Source organism: Mus caroli, chromosome 5 (assembly GCF_900094665.2).
Source record: "Mus caroli chromosome 5, CAROLI_EIJ_v1.1, whole genome shotgun sequence".
Lineage (NCBI taxonomy): Eukaryota > Metazoa > Chordata > Mammalia > Rodentia > Muridae > Mus > Mus caroli.
Genome location: NC_034574.1, coordinates 132,953,697 through 132,979,224, shown reverse-complemented (window position 1 = coordinate 132,979,224; position 25,528 = coordinate 132,953,697). Strand labels below are relative to the sequence as shown.

The 25,528-nt window shown below is 49.3% G+C and overlaps 1 protein-coding gene across 3 annotated transcripts in view; it reads left to right on the top strand.

Moving 5' to 3' along the window:
* The window catches only part of Mad1l1 (mitotic arrest deficient 1 like 1), a 317,003-nt gene that overhangs the window by 64,375 nt on the left and 227,100 nt on the right, over positions 1-25,528 (top strand). The window lies entirely within an intron of this gene.

The following is a 25,528-nucleotide window of genomic DNA, read 5'->3' as shown; positions in this document are numbered from 1 at the left end:
TGAGACTCCTGGTTTCTTCTGAAGAATCCAGCCCAGGAGCAACCGGATGGTGGCATTTCAGGCAGGGACATGGCTTTCTTCGGTTAACACCCCACCACTACCACCTTGATGCAGACATCAATCTCCATGTATTCAAATCCTAATGTGAAGGGTTTCACAGCCCAACTCCCAAGTCAGTGGATGGGGTGGACTTTCTCCCCTCTGCTTTCCAGTCTTTTTGTGACTAGCTCCAACCTGAGCATTGTGGGGCTTGTACTAGCTTATCTCATTAACTTGTTGCGCATATTAGCAGACAGGCCTGTCACCCAGTAGAGCCCAAGAGGTCTTAGGGCTCTGCTGGGAACCAGAGACTGAAACCAAACATGTTTGGTCTTCTCTCACATTGGGCTGGGCTCTTGTCCATTTGCCCTGTGGCTGGCCACTTGGCCAATTTTATGATTTTGAAGTTCCTTCCCAAGTCTAGTCTATGTCCAGAGACAAAAAGGAAAAGTCTTCTTTGAGTGTTTATGGAATAAGGAAGGCTTTTCTGTGGCCACCATCCACCTGATCCCCTTCACTGACCAAAACTGGGCTGTGTGCCTGCCCAGACCCTGTACTGTCAGAAGATGGAGTTGCCATAGTGAACCAAGGTCATCCCATGTGTGTGTGTGTGTGTATGTGTGTGTGTATGCTCACGTGTGTATGCACTACCTGAGGCAAGTGTGGGCTCCTGCAGAGCCAGAGGGAGGAGTGTGTGCAGCCCCCAGGGAAAGAGCACCTAGTGCCCCAGTGGGCTGACTTGCATGGACAGGACTAGGAGGAGCATGGAGCCAGCCTGTTGTCATGGATGATCCAACTGTAGTCTTGTCTTCTTAGGGAGACAGCATTTTCATCATTCATTACTAGCCAGAGGAGGGGTTCTCATTGGAGTGCTGATGTCACTCTGAAAATTGGCTTCTAGAAGCATCTGGTTATGTTGGACATAATCACATCCATTTACTTGAGAAAGCTCACATGATAAAGATTGCCTTTTGCTTTCAAAGCCTCTGTCAGATGAAACGGGCATGAAAAGTGATGTGGAATTAAAGCTTGAACGTTTGCCGGGTGATCCTCTTATTTTCCTCTGACTATGAAATGGAACGAACTATTCAAGTCAAGGAAACCTATCTGCATTTCCCTCGCACCCAGTAGTTAGCTGCTGTGACCAGGCATGCTAAGACCCATGTCTGCCCAAGGGCCATGAGAAACGGGCCACTGGCACACCTCCCAGTGTACCTGGCTTGTGTTTGCCAGTTTGGGTTGAGTCAGCCTGTGGTTTGGTTTATGTAGGTTTGAGACTGGAGTCTTGGAGTAGCCTGTGCCAGGGGCAGGCAGTGCTGGGGAGTGGGGGGTTGGGATACACCTCTAACCTCAGGACATCCCATGGATGTACCTGTGTTTTGCTTTCTTCTGTAGAATGCTGAGGTCCCTAGTTAGCAGATCTCAGACAGGAGAGGCCTGGTCCACAGTATTGTCTCTGGTAATGTTTTTACAAGATGGGTTGTCTTTGGGTTTCCTGTGTGCTGGCCTTCTGTGCCTGGGTTCATGTGGGACGTGTGACCTCTTGTTCTATGTGGCTTCTGTAGCCTGGAAACAGACTTCTTGTGGAGTTGGCTAAGCACTGCCTGCCTTGTGAGTCTCTCAGAGCTAGGCTGTTGAGCTGAGGAGCAGAGAGGCAACAGCTGTGGTGCTGGGTCTGGGTTCCCAGGGCTCCTCACTGGTAGGCTGGGGGCAGAGGCTCTCTTAGTAAGGTGGGAACCGGTGGTTGTCATGAAGTCTACGCAGCTCGAGCCTTGAAACTGAGGTGACCTAGATTAAGGTAGTTGTTATTTTGCTAGTGCGGAGAGTCACTCAAGAGATGAGCTGAGACGCTATGTTTCCAGCCTATTGTATGCTAGGTCATGGTTGTGCCTTTCCCTTTAATGCAGGTTCCAAATGGAACCAGGTGGCTAGGGCGGCACTGGCTTCAGTGGTTGGATGGATTATTGCAGCTTCAGCGCTTCAGCCCTTGGGGCCTGAGTTTACAAGGGCAAGTTTCCACCATTTTGTTCATGGGACCAGGAGACCCAGAAAGGCCAAGTGTTTTTCCTTGGCCTTTTAAAGACGGTTGGGCAGATTTGAATGAAGTGGGAAGGAGAGAGCATGGTACATCCTGAGCTGCAGAGGGTATCACAGGGTAGGCCAGGCTTTGCACAGAGGGAGCAAGGCAAGGCAAGGCACCTGTTTTTTGTTTTTTTTTTTCAGTGTGTGGTGTGTAGTTGGGGAGGAACAGACCATCAGACCACCCCAAGTCATGGTGTTGCATGCTGAGGTTCTGGTCGTATTTCACAGCTATGCAGGCCAGTGGCCTGCACTCGCACCATGCTGTGTCCTTGTCCAATGTTCTAGCCCAGCTATTGATCATGTCTGAATCTTGCAAACAAATGTTTGCTGCTTCTGTGGCTTTAAAACATGTTCTTTATTATACCCCTAGACTACCCACTGGCTGTTAGACGAGAGATTTGTGCCCCCTGCCCCTCCTGCCCCCATGTTTCTGCTGTGAAGGGCATGGCAGTACTTATGAGGACACTCACTCAAGTGTGTAGCACGTCTCCAACCTGTGCATGAGTCAACTGTGTCTTCCGGCACTGGCTGTGTTAGTAAGTCGGTGTCAGGGACCCATGCCTGGAAACCAGAGAGTTTCTGTAGGGCTGCCTCTGCGGAGCACTGAGGAACTGCTAGAGTTGGGCCTTTGCCTGTTGCTGTAGTTACCTTAGTAGGCCCTGGCATATGTGGGGCAGAACTGTGCCTCTGGGAAGGCTGCTAGGCAGGGCTCTGACCTGAGCCCTGTGTGGGTGAGGTGCCGAACTGTAATGTGCCTCATTGAAGGAGGCTGAGCCATAGACATCATCTGGGTCTAGGAAGGCCAGATGATGTCACACCCTAGAGTTTCCAACCAGCGAGGAGCAGGGAAAGCACTTCCTACCATTGAGATGGGATCACCTTGATCCTTAGCTGGGCAGGCACTGCTCTGAACTCATTAGATTGAAACAGTCTTTTGTTTGTTTGAGATTGTCTTTTTATATTTTCTAGGCTGATCTGGAACTCTCTGGAGTTCCCTGTGTATCTTATGCTGGCCTTGGACTGACTGACTGACTGACTGACACTCACTCTCTCTCTCTCTCTCTCTCTCTCTCTCTCTCTCTCTCTCTCTCTCTCTCTCTCTGTGTGTGTGTGTGTGCGTGTGTGTTATCCCATTCAGCTGAATTTGTTCCTTTGTTTGTTTGTTTTTTTCTTTTCTCTGAGTGTTTAGGTGAAAGCTCAGAGGTGGAACTGGCATTTCCATCTGATAGGGGACTGGTGTTTTTGAGTAGCAGGAGATGGGATGGGAGATGGTAGTCGGGAGAGTGTCACAGGGATATATGGATGGAGGAGGGATGGGTGGACGGGTGATGTGTCCTGTTTAGTAGGTGAGGAGGACCAGGAAGCTGTTGCCCAGGTGAATGTGGCCTGTTGAAGTGGAGAGCATGTCTCTGCAGGGCTGTGTTGGAGACTGCATCCAGGCGTTGGGTAGCTCTGGTTGGTGAGGACAGGAGGGGAGAGGTTCCTTTGCAGCATGTGTGCAGCGGGGGTTGGGCAGATTCCTGCTTGGTGGGTGGCTTGCTAGTGGGCACCAGTAGGGAATCCTCCAAGAAGGTGTTGGTCTGTACATTTCCATGGTCGGCTGCCGTGAGCCATCGGGCTGCGCCTGCGCTCCTCCTTACCCATCCCGCACAGCTCACAGGCACCATCGATCATGGATATGGATGGGGCTGTCAGGGCCTGCCTTGCATCCTCGGTACCTTCGGACAGGATCTGATTACAGTGTCGGGAACCCTGCCCTCTTCGGCGTGCCAGCCTTGCTTTTTGTTTTGTAGGGCTGATAATGCCTCTCTTGGTTTTGTGGCTAAGGAGCTGGCAGGTTGCCTGGAGTGTATGTGTAGATTTTAGGTGTGTCCTCTGTTCAGTATCCATTGCATTGGGCTGACCAGCACTGCCCAAAAGACCCCTCTGCTCTTGATGGGGCTCTTTAGGGTCAGGAGTTCAAGGGCCCAGATAGGTCCCCACTATGTTACTAACTTGCCAGCTTTCTGTAGGTTGTGCTGAAGTGCTGTGATTGAGTGTCAGGCAGGCCTGGGGACTCCATTCCCTCATTCATTTGCAGAAGGTGAGTTTGAACCCTGGTGGATCTGCAGGGAGTCAGTAGAAACAGACCTTGAACCTAGCCTGTCAGTCTCCCAAGCATCCATGCTACAGCTGAGGTTGGAGCCCAGGTCTCCAAGGAGGTCCTAACACAACTGCTATCCAGGGCTACTTCAAGTCGTAGGCTGGCACCTTCTGAAATGCTTATGTAAGGCAGGGCCACTGAAGACAAACTGTGTAGTGATGTGGAACGTGGATGCAGATGTTTCCTCTTCTACCCTTTCCTGTCCACTCCATCCATCCAGGCCAGCTGAGCTCTTGGGGCTGAGGCACTCACTCTTTTTCTAGCCAGATTTCATGAACCATGTGCTTAGCCCCAGGACTCCACTCACCATGGATACTACCTTATGCCTGTAGTCCAGAAGGTCTTCTGCTGCTGGGCAGAGCAGCCCATGCCTGCAGTCATGGGGCAGGATTCGGGGGTCAGGGGCAGATGTGTTGAGTCCTTAAGTACCTGTGGCCCAGGTCTTTGCTGAACCAGTCTGGGCCTCTTTGTTGAAAGCCACTTTCCTCATGGGTGGACAGGCACGTAGCGCAATGATGATGCCACACGCAACACCATACCTACTTGTCTAGCAGAGGGTCCTTAAGAAGAAACAGTATGTGGAGGGTATAACCCATCTGGGTCACAAAGGCTGTGCCCTGACTTTCTCCATTGCCTCCCAAGGGCGGTTAAGCTCAGAGTCCGAGTCATAATTCTTGCCTGTTTGACTAGAGCAGTTAGGCCCCCCTCTCACAGCATCTTGTAGTATAATGAGGCCTTGTCACCTGTGTGAGCCCGTGTCCACATGAGTTATAGTGCTCTCGAGCTGTCTAGAGGCCAACAAAGCCAGTGACAGGTGCTCAGGATTAATGATGCGGGGACATGTTTTGTGTCTCCAAGGGGGTGTCATGCTGTATCCTGGAGCTGTGATGGGGAAGTCATTATTGCCGGCTCCAAACTCAGGCTGCCTGTGTTTGAATCTCAGCTCCACCACTGAGGAGCACTCGGTCCTTAGACAGTTTAATTATCCTGCCCACAGTGAAGACACCTTTTCAGGTGGGGTGTGTACAGGAGGGTAAAGTATATTAAAGGATGTGGCTATAACGAATACAGGCTAGTGTCTGGAATGGTAAACAAGGGGCTGGCCAGCATCATAGTCCTCTTTAATGCCATCCTCTGTGTTTGAGGAACCACAGTGAGCAGCTGCTAAGATATGATGGTCCTGGTATTGGGGTGTTCACAGTGGGCACCACTGGAAGATGAGTTTTGGTAGATGACTGCTGGTGATGGTTAGAGGGCTAGGGGCAGGGCACGTCTTCAGTGGAGAAGATGCTGGAATTTGTTATGGTTGATTGGGCGGGCGGAAGAAGAGCAGTGAGTAGCCCATCTCCCATGGCTATGTCCCCTGCCAGGTCTTATGCTCATTCCAGCCATTTACTGTTTGTGCATGAGCCAGCTCCTGGGCCTGTCAGGAACACAGGCCAAGGCCTCAAATGTCTGCCTGGTTCTTTCTACCCAGTATGAATGGTCTTTGGCAGAGCAGTTGAGCCAGCTTGCATCTGGTGAGCTCTCTCCATGTGTCCTCAATGGCAGCCCCTACTATGTATTTTAGGGATGCTGTGGGACCTGCTCACACTGATCACATGCCTGTCCTCAGTGGCTCCAGGTCAGGCTTTAGGGGTTGCTGGTCACAATTCATATACCCCTAGAGACATGGCTGGGGTCTCTGGAGGAACACCCCTTGAGTCTATACTTTCACTCTTGGGACACAGGGAGGAAACGTCCCCTGTAGCTCAGGGCGTCTTATTACTAGTAGATTGGCTGTATCAACACTTGTTTCCGAGCTGACTGTATCTAGGCTCCCTATAGGCCTGTGTGAGGCTTAGTTTGTTGGCTGAGCTTCCTGGCTTACAGTTCAGTGCTGAGGCTGAGAGTATGGTTGCAAACACTTGTGTTTCTAAAACCCAGCCAGGGTGGGCCCTGGACAGCTGGCCAGACAGACTGACCTACCACCCACTTTCTGTGCTATGGTCTGTCTATAATGGCCCACAGCTTGTGTCCTAGCTCAGGTCTTGCTGAGGTGTTTGTTTTTTTCTTCCATGCTAGAATCCATGTCACTCTGTGTCATTGCCTTTGTTAAAATGACAAACTGTATCATTCTTTTCTACAGTTGTCTCTAGACATCTGCTTTCCACGCAGCTGTCTGAGGGACACTTTCTGACTCAGGTCACACCATATTGTCCCCACACCTGAGCCTTCCCCTGGTGCTGTATCCTCAGGGTGTGTGTAGTTTCCTTGCCAGGTTTTCACCACAGCAGCATCCTCTGCTTCTGCTCTGCGTTGTCCGGGGTCTGTGCTCCTTCTCTAGGCTGCCTTTCCACCTCCTTCCCAGGCATTATTAGCATCATGTTCTTGGCCTTATTTCCTCTGCTGACTTGGCAGACCCATCAAACTAGGATTTTTGTTAAAATGAATATATGTTTGCCTCTGTCTAACTCTGCCTGTGCTCCTCTCCTTGTCTTCCTCAGTGCAAGGCTTGTGCTGGCTTTTCTTACAGTGAGCCAGCCATCATCCCCACCACAGCACATGCTCTCTGCAGCTGAGGTGGAGGAGCCAACACCATTGGCAGGCCCACAGGCCCATGGATTTGGTCCTCCCTCACATCTTAGCCAAGCCACAAGGTTATTGGCTGTATATGGAACCCAGCAGGAGCCCTTTCCCCACTAGCCTGGACTAGTCTCCCTGTCTCCCTCCTTGGCTGCTCTGCACTCAGTATCATCTGAGGTGTCCCAAGGGTCACTGCCTTTGTCCCCTCTTGTCCCACAGTTGTGTGGACTCTGAATGCACTTGCTTCTGCCCTCCCAACCTCAAGTGGTCGCACAGCTCTAAGATGTGCTATGCCTGTCCACACAACTTGAGGGCTTCTCCCCTTCTCACCACTGCAGCTTGGCCTCTCATCTGCTGTGGGACAGTCATGACCTCCCAAGTTCCCTTCCTACTGTCTCTTCAGCTTTTGTCTGCACCCTTGTCAGTTCACATGCTCCTTTAGGTAGGGCATTTCTCCCAGGTTCCACGTTGCATGTCGTTGGGTAAGGTGTCTTCCTTAAGGAGACATGAACAGTCACCTATTTCCCCCCAAAGGGAGCATCAGTGACTGACCAAAGTAACAACTCCACCTGCCTCGCTTGTAGAACCACTGAGTTCACTGGGCTTCCTTATGTAAGACCATGGTGGAGGGGCACTTACAGAAGCATAGGTGAGCCCCACATGTCAACTGAAAATCCTCATGCCAGCATGGAAGAAGACAGCTGCATAGCTGCATAGCTGGAGTTGCTATGGCACTTGACCCTGCAGAGACTTCCGCATGCCTCCAGTACCTCTGAGACCTTGAGCAGCAGGGACAGAATTACAGGCAGGTGGGAAAGGGGGGACGAGGACAGGAGGGAGGGGCTGGGGTCTCAGGATTTAATGATCCTTTCCGTTTTATGAGAGAGTATCAGCAGGTCTGTCTTTTGGGGGCGGGGATTCAAGACAGGGTTTCTTTATGTAGCCCTCAATGTCCTGGAACTCATTTTGTAGACCAGGTTGGTCTTGAACTCGCAGAGATCCACCTGCCTCTGCCTCTCAAGTGCTGAGATTAAAGGCATGCACTACCACTGCACAGCTAGCAGGCCTGTTCTTCAGGGCTGTTTGTGAGTAGTCACAGTTGCTGTGGTGTGTATGGTAATGGCTGCTATGGCGACTGTGTGCCCGGTACCTAGTTCATTCCCAAGAGGTATTTACTGAGTAAATAAAGGTCCCATCAGCTTGAGATTGGGGTGTTGTGATGGCTCTGGCTTCTTAGGGACTTGTGTTGTTGTCTGTGGCTTGTAAGCTCATCTTTGTCTCCCTTCCCTGCTGTCCTCTATTCTGTCACTTTGGGTCCCTGTTTTTACCAAGTGTGGCAGCAGCAGAGCTGGGGACTTGGTGCCTTGCATTGCCTTTGGCTGGTCTGCAATTTGGCACCAGTAGTGTGTGTAGCATCTGTCAGCTCTCAGCCACCCCCACCCTACCTGCTTCAGCCTGGGGTAGCTGAATGGCTTAGCATTATAAGTATAGCATTTGACTGGAGGCCACACCCTCATTTCTGTTCAGAGCCTAAGCAATAAGCTGTCCCCAGTTTCCTCTCATGTGGTACATGGGAGGCATTCTGTGCCAGACCTGAGGCTGTGCCAAGCAGGAAGAGGCAGAGTTCCATTCTGGTAGGGCTTTGTGTGCACTGGGCCTTGGCACAGGTCTGCTGGCAGTGGCAGTGCTGGGCAGCAATGGTGTCACCCTGGGCTGTCTGCAGAGACGCAGGGTGCAATGGAGACAGGTGAGGAGGCAACATATAACTATGCATAGTGAGTGTCCATGCATGTGGGGTACATGTACTTGTGCGGATAGGCACAGGTGTGGTGATAGAGAAGCATGGAACTGTGTAAGGTGTATGCATTCCACCGGCTAGAAAAGTTGTCGAGGGAACATTTCTTAGCAGATGCTAAGATGTTTTGTTTAGATCCTGTAATACCAGAACTGGTATTAAGCAGCTTGAAATTTGCCTTGGAATGTGGAGAATGGCTACCTGAGTCTGAGCACTTTTCTCATGCCTTCTGCAGCACTAATGACATAGAGCTCATGGCTGTCCTGCAAGGAGTATGCTGCTCTTAGCCACCTACAGACCCAGGATTGCCTGGCTAGGACTCATGGTCATGTGAGGATGTCTGGCTCTATGCACATTTACCTCCCACCCACACATCTACCCTTCCCTTCCTCGTGACAGTCTTCCTCGTGGCCTTTCTTTGGAAGCTGGAATGGCTCAGCAGGGAACCTGCCACAATCCCTCTATCCTGATTCTCTTTAACTTTTATGTCAGCTCTGGGTCAACACTGAGCCTGCCTCTCAGAGCCACTCACACAGTAACCTGGGCATGGCTATGCAGGCTGCTCACACCAAATTGATCTGGTCTTGTTATGTTCCAGACTGCAGAATGCACTAGGCATTGTGGTATTTGACTAATGGGCTTGTCCAAGCTCAAGACAGTTTACCTACCAAGTAATGGCTCCTACTTAACCATCTCTTCCTCTGACATGCTTATCAGACAAAGGCTTTGAGCATGGCTGTGTAGCAGTGTCTTGTTAGTTCCTGTGTACAGGTTGTCACCTTCCATCTGGTAAGTTCAGGTTCCATAGAGCAGACCCATGTGATGCTATTGAGGTTTAGGGACCCGGTGGGCTGATCTCTGATACCTATTCCTGCTTATACAGTTCCCTTAGCACACTGTGTTCTGAAGGGGACATGAAGGCAGGCAAGTTTAACTGGAGGCTCCCACTGTGCCCACCATAGCTGGGAATTCCTAGCCTCTCTGTCCAAGCCTGATCCCCACCCCCTTTAAGGTACCCCCCTCTTCTTGCCTGTGTGTGTTTCCTTCCTTCCAGGAACAGAACCCAATAGCACTGTCAAGAGCTGTCTGTGCTTGAGCCGGGCCAGGCTTATGCTCTGAGCATAGGGCAGCTTCAGAAGGCTTTGGCAGCTGGCTGCAGTGCCCAGCTTTGGACATGAGATGGTGCCTGCAGCATTTCGAGCCCTATCTGCTCACTCCTCAGAGCTTCCTTCCATAGCCTCCCCAGTGGAGGCATCCAAACCAAGTCTATAAATTTTGTGACCAGTTAGTAGGAGAGAGAGAGTGGGGAGATAGAGAGAGGCTGGAAGACCTTGAGATGGGTGGGCGTCTGTCATAGGTGCCTACCTGGAGCTCACTTCTGCTCTTGAGCTGTGTAATCTTTACCTTCCCATTCTTTGCTGGGGTGGGCTGGTGAGTCCGAGAGAGAGAGAGAGAGAGAGAGAGAGAGAGAGAGAGAGAGAGAGAGAGAGAGAGAGTGTTAGTTGTGTATGTGTGTATATGTATGTGTGTGTGTAGTGATATAAGCCCCAACCCTAGCTTGGCTTTGGCTCTGTTTAAGACATTCCTGTTTCAGGCTGCCTCTCTTCTACTGCTTTGCCTTGAGACCAAGTCTGGGTTCCCATGCCCCCAAAAGAATGGCCAGTGCATCCTGGGATACAGAGCAAGGCTTGGGTCCTTTACTGAATGTGTGGAGATACACAGCTGTGAGGGTGAAAGGCCCCTTGATGATAGGCCCTGTGTGTGATGGGAAGATGTGCATACTCCTTCTTCAAGGGCCAGGTTGCTGTGCTCCAGGCCTACCCAGCCCCAACCACCCAGTCGTGGAGTTGGGGAGGGCCAGCATTCCAGACCCGGCCCTCTTAGTCTGCTTTTGCTGGCTCTTCAACTAGGGGAGCTGTGGTTAACATTTCTCACCCACACGGACTGTTGCTCTGTGTGTCTTGCATATCCATATTTAAAATGGTATTTACATATTCATGGGTTTTTAAATAAGCTCTTATTGTTAAGGAATGTAGAAGTGGATAAAATGTGAAACTCCCTCTTTTATTCAAGCACCAGAGAAAACATCACCCCCATCTACCCCAATGCAATCACTTTCTGAGTGCTTAGCTCTGTTGCCATGGGAGCTGCCCTGTCCCATGGTCCTCTCTCAACTCTGCCCAGCCCGTGTCCAGCATACAGTATACAATACACAGCACAGCTCACCAGTCTCCTGTCCACAGCCATGTCCTTTTCTTGTCACACTCTGGATCCCTCTGATGTGACCCTTACCTCCTGATAGAGTCCTGAAGACACCATCCCCATTTCTCCCCTCACTCATTTGTATGTGTGTGTACATGTGTGTATATGTGTGTGTGTATATGTGTGTGCGTATGTGTGTGCGTGAAGGCCAAGGGTGTCTTCTTCTCATTACCCTCACTTTTTAAGACAATGTCTTTTGCTTGGACCTGGAACTCACTGATTTAGGTAGACAAGCTTCTCCAGTGTCTTGTCTCTACCTTCCCAGCGCTGGGGTTACAGCTATCCACTATTGCCCCTGGCTTTTTGGAGGGTATCAGTGATCCAAACTCAAGTCTCCTGTTCCCACATCCCCCTGCCCCCACCCTTTTTTGGGAAGAAAAATTAAGACAGATAAGGCTTGTCGTTTTAGAAGTGGCAGAGTTAGAGATGCTGTTGTCATTGCGTGTCCCTGCCTTGACCTCAGCTACTCCTTGTTCTGCAGCTGGTGAATAGGGATTTGAAGGACCAGTGTCTTTGCACTTTCCTTTTCTATAGAGGCAAGAAGCAACCACTCCCTTCTCCCTCCATGGTCCTATAAGGGTCATGGGCCAGACAGACTTAGTAGGACTGCCAGTTTTACATCTGGGAGCTGTCTGAGCCTTTGCTTCTAGGATGTCTGTCTGTAGGAAGCCCATTGGAGAGCACTGTAGATGGAGAGAGTGGAGGAGCCAAAGAAGGAAATTCAGTGGGCTAGCCTTGGCTGGGGTGGGGGGCCAGTTGAGTAGGCATTGGGTAGGTTCCAGAGATCCATAAAGGTGTGGCTGTGCTCTTCTGGTCAGTGGCTGGCTAGCAAGAGGCAGCGGATCGGTGCAGGGCTCTAAGGTTTGAACAGGGACTCTTATTTGACATCACTTTGACAGAGGCAGACTTAGTAGGCATAATTTCTTGTCTTTGTCCTTTACATCCCTTTCCTAAGCATGACATCATGTTTGGTCAACTCAGTGAGGCCTTCTTGTAGACCATGGTGTCTGGGAAGCCCAACAAGACAGCAATAGACATGATTGTATCAGTAGTAGGAAGCAGATGTGCAGAAAACAGTGTGAAGGAAAGAGCAACTGAGTAGTGCCATCTGCGTTCCACATAGCTTTAGGAGTCTCTGCTGAGGCTGCAGCCCCTGGGCACCGCTGAGCATTTGACACCCTTCCCCTGCCAGCAGCTGCAGGCCTCACCTGAACTGCTTAGCAGCCCAGTCATGACTGGAATGCAGGCATACTATGGCCATTCCTTGGGACCCCTTTGGAGTGGCATCACTTTGCCTGTCACCAGAGGGCCATGAGAGACGCCTCCCTTTGTCAGTGAGTGGGCGGTGGCATTGGCCAGGTCACTGTTACCTGAGCTGCTACTGACTAGGGCCTCTGTATAGAGACCCTAACTCTGGCTGGCTTGATGTGAGCGCACCGCAGTTCTCAGGGCCAAAACCAAGGGAGGCAGCCATTCTTGATGAGGGCAGAAGTGCTTGCTGGGTTTAGGGCTGGGCAGCTCTCTTGCTTTCTAGCCTTGATTACAGATGCATGAGCCTGGAAGAGGTTTGTCCTGTGGCTCAGGGTCTCAGTTCTAAGCACTTCCAGCTCAAGGTCAGTCTTTGCTTGGCTGTGAGTGCCCTTGGTTTGAGGCTGGAATGAGTATGCTCCGTATCAGGACATCTGGTGGTGTCCTATGCCTCTGCGGGGTCTCTCGGGCCAGCTGTGTAGCTGGGGAGAATGGGAGCTATGGCTCATAAAGGGCCTGAGGCGATTCATGACCCCTAGATGGCACACTCCTTGTCTTCCAGCCAGTCCCTGTGGCCATCTGGGTCTGAACACAGGCCTGTCTGTTATCTCTGTCTCACAGTGTCCCATTGGGCAGCACTTTTTCAAGCCAGATCAGTCAAGGCTTTCTATGGGTTATGAGACCTCCATTCCTGACAGTTCCTAAAAACTGTTCTCAAAAACTGGGCCAATAGACACAGTTTTATATAGAGTGTTGGTGTTCCTGAGACTGGGAAATATGGCACTGGCCCTTGTGCTATCAAGCACTGCTCATTCATGAGCCAGCATGAGATGGAGGTGGCAGTGCAATAGAGCTGTGATCCCTATCAGAAAGGAGTTCCCTGTGACGTGGAAGGATAAACAGAGGATCAGTGGGAAGGCTGGTGTCTTAGTTAGGGTTTTACTGCTGTGAACAGACACCATGACCAAGGCAAGTCTTATAAAAAACAACATTTAATTGGGGCTGGCTTACAGGTTCAGAGGTTCAGTCCATTATCATCAAGGTGGGAGCATGGCAGTATCCAGGCAGGCATGGCGCAGGAGGAGCTGAGAGTTCTATGTCTTCATCCAAAGGCTACTAGTGGAAGACTGACTTCCAGGCAACTAGGGTGAGGATCTTATACCCACAACCACAGTGACACACCCATTCCAACCAGGTCACAGCTATTCCAACAAGGCCACACCTTCAGATGGTGCCACTCCCTGGTCCAAGGATATACAAACCATCACAGCTGGGAAGGGTGAACTTGGGGGTCCCCTTCCCAGCAATGCTTCCTTCACACTTGCTGGTCCCACAAGTTCCCACCTAGCTGCTTAAGGAGACCGTGGGGGAGACAGCTGAGGCTCCATCAAAGCCCAGACTAGTTGCCTCTCCCTCTTTACCAGTGCACTTGAGTTGCAGAAGAGAAGTGGTGGGTACATTCAGCTTGCAACCCTTGGTCCCGTGTCAGTGCTGTTTGGATCTGGTTTCAGGAACCCAGCCACAGCAGTCACTGAAGACAAAGTATTTATAATTGAGACTTGCATCAGTGTTTATCTTTTTTTTAAAATTAAGATTATTCATATATATATGTATATGTATATATATACACACACATACATATATATACATACATATATATGTCTGTCTGTCTGTATGTATGTAGGTTTAAATAAATAAAATATGCATGCCAGGCATGGTGGTATACACCCTTAATCCCAGCACTCAGGAGGCAAAAGCAGACAAATCTTAGTGAGATTGAGGCCAGCCTGGTCTACATAGTGAGTTCTAAGCCAGCCAGCAGGGCCACACAAAGAGAGACCTAGCCTCAAAACCCCCCGAAAAAATGAAAGAACAAAATAAAACAACAAAAAACAACCGCCTTTCCCCCAAAACAATAAAACAACTTTAATGTGCCAAGCACAAACACACACATAAAATAATTATAAACATATACAATTAATATTTATGTTAAGGGCTGGTGAGATGGCTCAGTGGGTAAGAGCACCCGACTGCTCTTCCGAAGGTCAGGAGTTCAAATCCCAGCAACCACATGGTGGCTCACAACCATCCGCAACGAGATCTGGCTCCCTCTTCTGGAGTGTCTGAAGACAGCTACAGTGTACTTACATATAATAAATAAATCTTTAAAAAAAAATATTTATGTTAAATTATTTCATTTAAAGTCACTTATTGTCTATGAATATATAAAGTACTTATGTATCACCCTGCCCTGTCACTCTTGCTTATATTCCTTCCCCTCCTGTTGAACTCAATGTTCTTTGTAGTTAGCATCTGCGACATTCTAATGTCTTTACTCTTTTCTTTGTGACCTACTGAGTTTGTGGAGTGAGGCTTATTTACTGGAGAAGGACAACTTTGTAGTGTATAGCTCTGAAGGACATCACCCACTCCTGGTGTAGCAGTTACTTTTCCGTTGCTGTGGTGAAACACCACAACCAAAAGCAGTTTATGGAAGACCGTTTATTTTGGCGTACAGTTCCGGAGAGGGTCCATACTGGCCAGAGAGGTAGTGCAAAGTCTCAGTGGCCACAGCAGGAAGGCGAGAGATCTGTCTCATCTTCAGTTGTAAACTTGAAGTGGGGCAAGGCGGTAGACTCTCAGCCTGTCCCCAGTCACTTCCTCCAGAAAGCTATCTCCTGAAGTCTCCACAAGCTCTCTCCCCAACATCACCACTGGGGGCCAAGTGTTCAAATACAGGTGCCTGTGGGGATCATTTCTCATTTGAACCAGTGCACCCAGCAGCTATGAACGGCCAATTTCTCCTTAGGGAGAGTTGAGACCTCCTAAAGTCCCTCCTCCATCCATAATGGATTGTTGGCTGGTCCAATCTGGGCCCAATATCTGTGTGTGATGGCAGCTGCTATGTACTTATGACCGCAACAGACATGTCAATGCCAGAAGTTTCTGTTCCCTGGCACTCCAACCCTTCCTTCATCCTTTACATTCTCTTTTCCCCCTAGGAAGGTGTTTCCAATACTCTGCCAGGTTTAGTGAGAACAGTGATGTGCCACCTCCTTTACGTTTGGTTAAAGGAGAAGCACTGGATTCCCATGTCTGCCTCTGCGATCAGGCTGCTGTAGTGGTTGTTGAATTCTGGTGACTGGGGGGTGTGCAGCTTGTTGTAGTATGAATATGGTTGTGATGGGCTACTGTTCTCTCCTCCTGCCTCTCTCCCCTCCTCTGTGTGTGTGTGTGTGTGTGTGTGTGTGTGTGTGTGTGTGTTTGGCTGTCTCTGTCTCTCTGTCTGGAATCCAGAGACTCAGTAACAGAAGAGCTATAGAGCAGCACAGTGCTTTAGATCAGAAAGCAATGATCAAGTCAGTGTGCCAGGCTCAGTGTGCAAACTCAGAAACAAACTGCTACTTACATGTATACCAGCCAATAGAGAGAAAAAGGCTGTGGATATGGGTATAGTCAATAAGAGGAAAATTATGAGTTTGATGAAAAAAAAATCAGAGATATAAATGCTCAGAAAGACATCCCATGCTCATGGGCAGAAGAGTCAGTGCTATGGACGTGTTAGCTCTCATCAACCTGGTCTGGGGTACATCGTTACCTCAACTACAGTGCTGGAAGTTATTTTGTGAGTTGTGTGTGTGTGTTTGCATGTTCATGTGTGGGTGTGTGCACTTGTGTCTTAGGGTGTAGGAGCACATGTCTATACATGTATGTGGAGGACAGATACACTCCTCTTGGCTTTCATTCCTTAGATGCCATTCACCTTATTTCTTGAAATAGGATCTTTTCCTGGTTTGGACACCAAGCAAGCTAGGCTGGCTCCTCTGGGGGCCTCAGAGGTCTGCCTGTCTCTGCTTCCCCTGCTTCTGGTTCCATGTACATGCTACCTGCTTCCTTTTCCTCTTCATGAATTCTTGGGATTCAGTTTGAAGCCTTGTGTTCCTCAGGGAGCACTTTACCCACTGAGCCATCTCTCCCAGCCCCGTTTTGAGGATGTTGTCACAACACGTAGTTTCTTAAGCCTGTATGGGAAAGCAAGAGATCCAGAATGGCCAGGATACCAGTGAGGAAGACTGAAGGGACAGAGATGACATCTGACAGCAAGGCTGAGTGGGAATGTGCAGTGATGCAGACAGTATGACCTCATGGAAAGGTGGAAGGGCTCAGGACCCTCACCAGCACAGCCAGCTAACTCTGACAGCAGTGCAAAGGTGGCTCGGAGGAAGGAGGGACTTTGCCACAGGTGTCAAATGAGAACTCAATATCCACAGGAAAGAAACCCAGCCCAGGCCTCTGCCTCTTACCAGCACCAACTCCAGGAGGATCCTAAACCTGAGTGTTAAACACAAAACTTGAAAATTCCTGAGGTGACAGGAAAGGAATCTAGCTGACCTTGAATTTCATGTTGACTTTTAACACCCAACATGAAAGGCTCAATTTCTGGAAGAAATAATTGATATGCTGGACTTCATTAAAATGAAAAATTCTTTTTTGCTGACTATATTGCCAATAGAATAAGAAGAGAGATCATAGCTGGAAGTAGTGGTGTGCAGACCTGTCATCCCAGCTAGTAGGAAGGCTCAGGCAAGAGTATTACAAGTTCAAGGGCTACCTGGGTTACAAAGTATGTTTAGGTTTACTTTGAGCAACTTAGTAAGATCCTGTCTAAAATTAAAACCCAAAAAGAGGGCTAGGAATTAATTTAGTGGGAGAGCATCAATGTAGAACTGCCCTGTGAAAGATTATGGATATAGCTCAGTGTTAAAGCTCCTACCTAGAATCCTGTAGTGAGGGGCTGGGGTATGGCTCAGTGGTGGAGCCCCTGCCTAGAATCCCCCAGTGAGGGGCTGGGGTGTGGCTCAGTGGTGGAGCTCCTGCCTAGAATCCCCCAGTGAGGGGTTGGGGCGTGGCTCAGTGGTGGAGCCCCTGCCTAGAATCCCCCAGTGAGGGACTGGGGTGTGGCTCAGTGGTGGCCGCACCTGCCTAGAATCCCCCAGTAAGGGGTTGGGGGCGTGGCTCAGTGGTGGAGTTCCTGCCTAGAATCCCCCAGTAAGGGGCTGGAGATGTGGCTCAGAGGTAATGTGTGACATGTGTAGAAGCCAAGGTGCAGTCCCTAGTCTTGGGGTTGGGGTCAGGGCCAACACTGACTTTCATGTTGACTTTTAACATCCAACATAAAAGGCGCAATTTCTGGAAGAAATAATTTTTGGTAACACTGGCTGTTACCAAAAGCCCGCAAAGGAATAGACAGAGTTCCCATTCTTTGCTGGTGGGAATGTGAAATGGAAGACAGTTTTGCAGCCATAAACCATGGGAAACTATTTGCAAAATACATGTTGAACAAAGGACTTTTACCAGAATACCAAATATGCAATGAATTGTTAAAACCCAGTAGTAAGAATCAAGTTAACAAAATGGGTAAAGATCTGAGAGTAGACTCCTCATTGAAGCGAGAAACAGATGGCAAATAAGCTTTTGAAAAGATGTTCACCATCACATGTCACTAGGGAATTGTAAATTAAAACGAGACACCTCCATGCACCTATTGAAATGTCTCAAATCCAGAACACTGGCCATTACCAAAAGCCCACAAAGGAATAGACAGAGTTCCCATGCTTTGCTGGTGGGAATGTGAGATGGTACAGCTATTTTGGAAGACAGTTTTGCAGTTTCTTACAAAAGTAAACATACTTTCACCATATGGCTCAGCAGTTGCACTCTCTGGAGCATACCTGGATGAATCAAAACCTGCATCCACACAGCAATTTGCACGGAAGCAGCAACAACAGCTTTACTCTATTTTTAGCCCCCTCTCTCCTTTCCTTCCCCCCTCTGTGTGTGTGTTCATGTGTCATTGTGGGTACACATGTGCCACACACGTGTGAAGATCGGAGGACAACCTCAGGTGCCAGTACTTGCATCCTACCATGTTGGAGTCAGGGTCTTTCTGTTGGTTTCCACTGTGTACATGAGACTAGCCGACTCTCAGGCTTCTGTGGGTTCTCCTGTCTCTGCCTCCCAGTTCCCTGTAGGAATGCTGGGATTAGACCTATGCACTACCAGGTCTGGCTTTACCTGGGCTCTAGGGTTCTGAACTCCAGTCCTTCTCTTTGTTTGGCCAGTGCTTTACCCACTGAGCCATCTTTCTAGTCCAGACTTTAGTCTTAACTGCCAAAGCCTTAGAAGCAGCTAGAATGAATTGAAGAGGTGACTGGATATATAAACTATGGTATACCCCAAAAGTGGGATACTGTTAAGTGCTCAAAAAACTAGACTCTGAAGCTGTGGGAAGACAGATGGACTCTTCATACTTTCTCTAAGTGGGAGTCTGAGGTTTCTATTGCAGGACATTTTAGAAAAAGTATCACAATAGCAGTGGCTGGTAAACTGTGGGGAGAAGAGGGATGAATGAATAGAGCGTGTGTGTGTGTGTGTGTGTTGTGTGTGTAGGGGGTGCAGGCTACAATTTGATGTCTACCTTCTGTACTGAAGCAGGGTCTCTAACTTGAACCCAGAGCATGTTCCCAGTTCGACATGTCTAGCTAGCCATGTTGCTTTCTGCAGGATGACTCTGCCTCTTGGTTTCTGGAGTTTGTGCAGGCTGCTGGCAGACCTTTGATGTTGGAGAGATGCACTGTGCTCCTCCAGCCTGTGCTGCAAGTGCTTGACTGAATCATGGAGGGAACAGATCAGTCCAGGGGAGCATGGCTGGTGCCAAGGCTCTGTGGGGTTCCTAGGGTTTCTATTCATTTTTGTTAACATTTCTAACTTTCTCTAAATAATAACGTCCATCTGTACAGAAGCGGATTACTGTGTGAGTTCTTTTTTTAGTTGCTGTGACCAAATACCTGACAAAAGTGCTTTAAGGCTAAAGGGTTTGTCTTAGCTCACGGTTCTGGTGTACCGTTGACCATGCCATCCTGGCAGGGAAGGCGTGGCTGCTGACTGCTGGCTGCATGGTGTCCGTAGTCAGGCAGCCGAGAGTCCAGTGCTGATGCTCAGCTCCCTTCCTCCACATTTAGTCCAAGACCCAGTCCAGGGGACTGTGCTGCCCATATTTAGGATGAGTGTTCCTTCCTCAGATAATCTAGAAATTTCTTCACAGACACACCCCAAGTTGTGTTTCCGTGGTGATTCTGAATCCACCCATAGTCTACATGAAAGTGTATCCATCATAATTACTCAGTAAGATGGGGCTAGAGAAAGCGTTGTCTCATTGTTGAGAGTCCCTAGAACTTGACTGTCAGCATGGAGACTCAAGGATGCCAATCTGAATGTGATGACCTGTCCTTCCTTAGCTTTGGCCCAGTGGCCTCTTAACTATATGAGTTGGTCCCTATCATCCTTCAGCCTGTGGTTGGGCAAAACAGGCTTTTGTGGCTCTCATTGAGCTTTGGAGAGAACAGATTGACTTAGTGACCAGAGAAGCTGAAGTGAGGCGCTAAGTTGCTTTGCCCCCAGCCTCACTTGTGTATATAGCTGGGATTATAGCCAGGAGGTTTGAGCCTGGGGTTGTGAAAAAGTCAAGTGGAAGATCAAATGTGGATCTGGTGGATTCCCCTGAGCCATTTGTAGTCCAGGCCTAGTCTGGGTCTAGCCTGGGCCCGTTGATTCAGGCAGGAAGACGCTTGCCTAGTGCGAACATGTTGGTGGGAATGAATAGGGTTTAGACTTAGGCATCTGCTGACAGTGCCTGAGCCTACCATACAAGGGTCATTGGCTCGGTGAATTCCTTGAATTTTAACAGTCTCTTGTCTTTCTGTTAGAGAGACTTTCAGCACCTTCTCATTTCCACGCTCTGCTAATTTTATGGTCATTCCATATTTTCTTGTCATAAATGTAACAGATTTTATTGTGTTTAAACCATTTTTTAATATAGATTCCCATAAAAAGCTGGAGAAGTGAGAGGCTTGTACCTCATCAGACCTTGGAAGACTCATCCACCTATTTTCAAGCATTTGGGCCCCATCCACGGAGCATTCTGGAGGTGCTCCTTGTGTTCTTGCTTAGATAATGCTGTCCCCAGGGGGGGCTGTGCCCTTGCCTTTTCTAAGTTCCCAGTGCATAAGGTCCTATCAGGATATATGGGCTTGTTTGCAAATAGTAGACTCTCAGAGAGGGACTGGCCAAGGGCCTGGGGCACAGGTCGCCTGTCACTCAGTTCTGTTCATGGCATAGAGAATTTATCTCTGGCCACTTGGGTTGCTTCTTAGCCCCAGATTGTCCAGTCTGCTCATTCAGCTGTCCCCGGGAGTATTTACGGGGGAAGACTGTCAGGGTGCCAGGGCTTTCTGGCTTGTAGAGCCAGAGCTCTGTTATCTTATTGCTCCTACAGTCTCGCTCTGGCCTAGAAGGTGGTGATGTGGTTCACAGTGCATATTAGGTGTGGGTTCCATGTTGTACCCAGCCAGTCACCTAAGATTTGGAGCACTAACTCAGGCAAGCTGCCCCAAGAGTGGTGCTTTGTGATTTATCTAGGAGATCTCTGACTGTCTTATAATTTGTTCTAATCGTATCTCAGTGTCAGTTTAAAAACATTGAAAGATTTTTATTTATCTAATTACTCCACATCTCTGTCACTGAATGGTGACTGTCAGTAGACACTCAGTTACTTCTCATCACACCAAATGGCTCTCCTCAAAGTCTGGCAGGCCATTCACAAGGCACAGTGCCGTCACTTCCAGGACATGGGGATGGCCTTTGCAGTGTGAAGAACAGGCAGCCTTACAGCATTGGCTGGGCCCTGGTGGTTCCAGTAGGCTGCACTGTGGGTGGCCTTGAGGGCTTACAGTCAGTCAGCTCTGCTTCACTCAGGTCTTCCTTTACTGGAAGGAGCAGAGCCACTGGAAGCAGGGACTCAGGAAGGGAGTGGCATCTCCTCTGTAGTCTACAGCAGGCGGCTGGCTCTCCGGAGGGGGCTGAGGTGATCCAGAGCGTCAGGCATTCAGCAGGGTGACTTCTAGACCCCCAGGCTGTCGATAGAGAGAGAGCCCTGCCCCTCAGCTCTCCTGGAGACCAGATCCCTGGCACTGGGATGGTGCTTCTGTGGCAGGTAGGCTTCAGTGACCATGTGGTGCCTGTCATCTGTCAGACCCTCCTGGCGCTCACCCCTTCCCTGGGGAAATGTTTTCTTCACAGTTCACTGGATCCCAACAGGACAGCTTTTCCAACTCACCAGGACCATGCTGGCAGCAGATCCCATGATACTGAGTCCCTCTGTGCTGCCCACCTGTCTGTTCCTCTGACAGGGGCTGCCGTGTTAAGCCTGGGCCCTGTGTTCAGACAGGACCTTGAGATGGTGGGGTTTTTTTGTTTGTTTGTTTGTTTGTTTGTTTTTGTTTGTTTGTTTGTTTTTTGCCATTCTCTGAGCTGCTGCTGCTCCAGCTTCTTGGACTAACTTGGTGGGTGGGCAGAGATAGCCACATTTGTTTTTCTGGTCTTTGGGAGGAGGCAAAGAACCAGCCAGGCTATCATGTGTCACCTCTCAGCAGAAGGTGACAGTTTGCCTCCTGCCCGCCTTCTTTCATACAATTGTCTCAGGAGGGCACATGGTCCTTTCTCAGAAGAAATGCCCAGGCCTTTGAATCTCATGGTTTTTAGCCAATGTCCCTGAGAACCCTCACATTTGGGCTAGTGTTGGACAGTGCCTGCACAGGGAGGAGAGCATTGCTAGCCATGGTTGCAGAGGGAGCCCTGAGGAGCCTTTGGATGCGGCAGCCTGACCTGTCTGATATAGTCCCATAGAGAAAAGCCTTTCTGCTCTGTGCCTTTTAAAAGTCAGGCAGCACTCCTGTGAGCCCCACCCTGGCCTTCCTGTGAAGGAGGCCCATGCATCTTCCTATCCCTTTACATGACAATCCCTGCCCCCAAGTTGGCTCTAGCTAGTGTCTTGGGGCTCAGAGATTCTCTGAGTTCACCCTCAGGACCATAGTGCTGCTTCAGTCCTGGCTCTTTCCAGCCATTGAACAGAGGCCTCTGGGCCTAGAGAGCTGCAAGTTGCAAACTCAGGTCCCTTTCTGCAGAGATCCCTTATACCTGGCCCCTTCAACTACAATGCTTGCAGCACACTGGCATGGCTCTGTTCACTGCTGTTCTTCCCTCATGGAAGCATCGAACAGGTAACTCTTGGAGAAGAAAGAGGCCACTTGGGTTTCCGAAGCTGGAGGCCCACATCCTGGCTTTTCTTGTTTATTCCTGTCAGGCCCATATGAAGAGCATAGGCAGCACAGGAGGTCAGCTCTTCATGGCGGAGGGTTTTTCTTCCTGGCCCTGGGAGCTCATGGGTCTTTAGGAAGTTCTGTTTGAATGGGCTGAGGGAATGCTCTAGCTGCTGTGTCAAGTGCTAGATGGCAGAGAGGCCTGCAGACAAGGACAAGCCTACCTCCTAGCAGAGGGTACAGTGAGCATGCTAAGTGGCTGTTAGCTGTCCCTGTATCCATGTTTGTTTGTGCTAGGAACTATCTGCTAGACAAGGTGTCAGATCAAACCTTCAGCCCTCTTGGATAAAACTGGTGTGTGTGGGGTGGGGAGGTGGGGGGAGGGCTGACTCACACGCTCTCAGTCATGCAGGTACATGCTGTGGCCAGAGGTCAACCTTGCACACCATTTCCAGGATCTGCCCACCTAGTTTCCTGAGATCTTTATTGTCCTCCAGCTTGGTGATTTAAGTAGGCTGATTGGCCAGGTCCTTCTTTCTTGACTTCCTTAGCTCTGGGTTTATAAACATGCCATCATTCCTGGCTTTTTATGTGAGTTAACAAGGTCAAAGTTAGGTCCCTATGCTTGTGTAGCAGTCTGTCCAGCCTCTATCTATTTTATAGGCAGTATTTTGCTCTATAACCTGGAATTGCCTTATATTCAGGATGCTCCTCCTTTAACCTCTGGAGGGCTGGGGCTTAGGCATCCACCATTACAACTGGCAACTGGTCATGGTTTTTGGTTCTTTGGTTTTGCCTCAGACTTGGTCTCAGGAGGCACACAGTTCTGGTCACTTCCAGGACATGGGGGTGGCCTTTGCAGCATGGGAAACAGGCACACATACAGAATGAGCTGTGCAGGGTTCTCGAGGGGACTGTTTTCTTACTACGGCTATGTGTCTTGAGCTTCTGGTGACTTCTTTGTTGACAAGTGCCGTGTCATGACCCGAGCTGCCTGTTCTCCATACTGCAAAGGCCACCCACATGTCCTGGAAGTGACCGGCACTGTGCCTTGTGAATGGCCTGCCAGACTTTGAGGAGAGCCATTTGGTGTGATGAGACGTGATTGAGTGTCTGCTGACAGTCACCATTCAGTGACAGAGATGTGGAATAATTAGTCTGGAACCAGAGAGCTATAAAGAGTTTGTAGGCGGGGCTGGTGAGATGGCTCAGTGGGTAAGAGCACCCGACTGCTCTTCCAAAGGTCCAGAGTTCAAATCCCAGCAACCACATGGTGGCTCACAACCATCTACAACGAGATCTGGCACCCTCTTCTGGAGTGTCTGAAGACAGCTACAGTGTACTTACATATAATAAATAAATAAATCTTAAAAAAAAAACCAAAACAAATAGTTAAAAAAAAAAAAAAGAGTTTGTAGGCAATGGAATAGTCACCTGGCTCATGAAAGCCAAATTGATCTGGCAGTGATCTAGGGTGGAGCCTTCAGCAGCCACTGAAGTGCTCAATGGTGGAAGGACTGGAACCATCATAATTTACCATTGCTTGGAGCGGCCTCTGTGTGTTCTTCCTTGTAATGAGTAAATGGCTTGAACACTTGTATTCTTTGACCATTTTAGTCTTACGTGATATGCTTTGGCCCAATCTCCCCATTATGCTGACTCCCTCCCCCCAACCCTTTTACTTTCACCCTGTCCTTTGCCTTTTCTTTCCTCCTGTATGCCTTTCTGTGTGTCTCACTGCATTTAGTTAGGGTTGCTTACTGAACATGGGTGGGATTATACACTTGGGCAAGGGCACCTTACCTGAAGCTATCCCACTTAGAAACTGACTCTCTTCAACCCTTCAGACTTGCACTGCCCATTAGCTCCTCAGGGAGGGGGAGGGTCTCCTGAGCTCCTTCCTTATCATTGGTACTGTGAATTCTTGGGTTTGAGGCAGGATCTCATTTAGGAGTCTAGCTAGATCATGGCTTCCAGGCAGACTCTTCTCTTTGCTTCCCATCTCACCATGGGAGCCTGGGAGTACAGATGTGTTATCTGCCTGGCGATTCGAACTCATACAGCAAGTGCTTTCCCACTGCTGAGCCATCTTGTGGCAGTTTTCGGTTACTGGTCTGTGTCTTAAGACCTTGTGGCAGCCTCCGCACATCTTGCCGTCGCTTACTTAGGTGTTAACCAAGTCCCAGGGGTGGATGCCTCGTCCACCTCTCAGGTGGCCCGTATCACTGAGACAGCTCCACACATAGACATCAACCTTCACCAACACTGGCTGTGCTGAGGCTTCTCAGTTCATGGCTGTAAATGTCAGGAAGCCAAATGATGGTGGGCTGTGCACTAATTGGCCACGTACTTGGAAGCTGCAGGCGGGCTCACTTTTAAGTAGGCGCTTTGAGCTGGCCTTCCTGCTGTCTGCTCTGAAATTCTGATGCTGGACAAATGTCAGGAGGCTTTCTCTACACCATCACTTTCGTCTTTTTGAAGAGACCCTGGAGGCCATTACTGGAGACCCCATCTGGTTTAAAGATAGTCATAGAGAGCTCATACGACTCTACTTCTGGCCTTCTCAGACAGAGGGCTAACAGCTGTCGTGACCCACCCTGTCTCCCATGTCAGGCACATTGGCCATTCTGAACCCTCTGGTCCGTAGTTAGTGCTTCCTCTGGAGTGAACTAAACAGGTTCCCAGGCTCACCTGGACAGACAAGCACTTATAAATATTTATAAATATTCATGTCAGAAACTGTGCCCTAGAAATACAGTTGAAGCTTTGATTCTTAGCCTGGGGAAGAGGGTCTAAGTGATTGGTAGTCTGAAATGTCACCAGTGTTACTCGTATGGGTGGACAAAGGGCCATCATGTGGTTCCTTGGCTCCTGCCTAGGCTAGTGCCTCCTCTGTCCTGCCAGTGTCTGTCTATGCTGGTAGCTGCTGCCGTCACTCTCCCTCTACATAGTTTGTTGTTTGTTGGCAGCACTAGGGGCACTCAAAGGACTGGAGAAGTGAATTGAAATACCTGGTGGCTTTTTTGAGTCTCACCAACAGTCCACCATCTGCTCAGCCTCAGTTCACCAGCATCTTGTGTTTTTAAACTGTCTAAGTCACTAGACAGGTTGTTGTTGTTGTTATTTCTTCTTCTTCTTCTTCTTCTTCTTCTTCTTCTTCTTCTTCTTCTTCTTCTTCTTCTTCTTCTTCTTCTTCCTCCTCCTCCTCCTCCTCCTCCTCTTCCTCCTGCTCCTCCT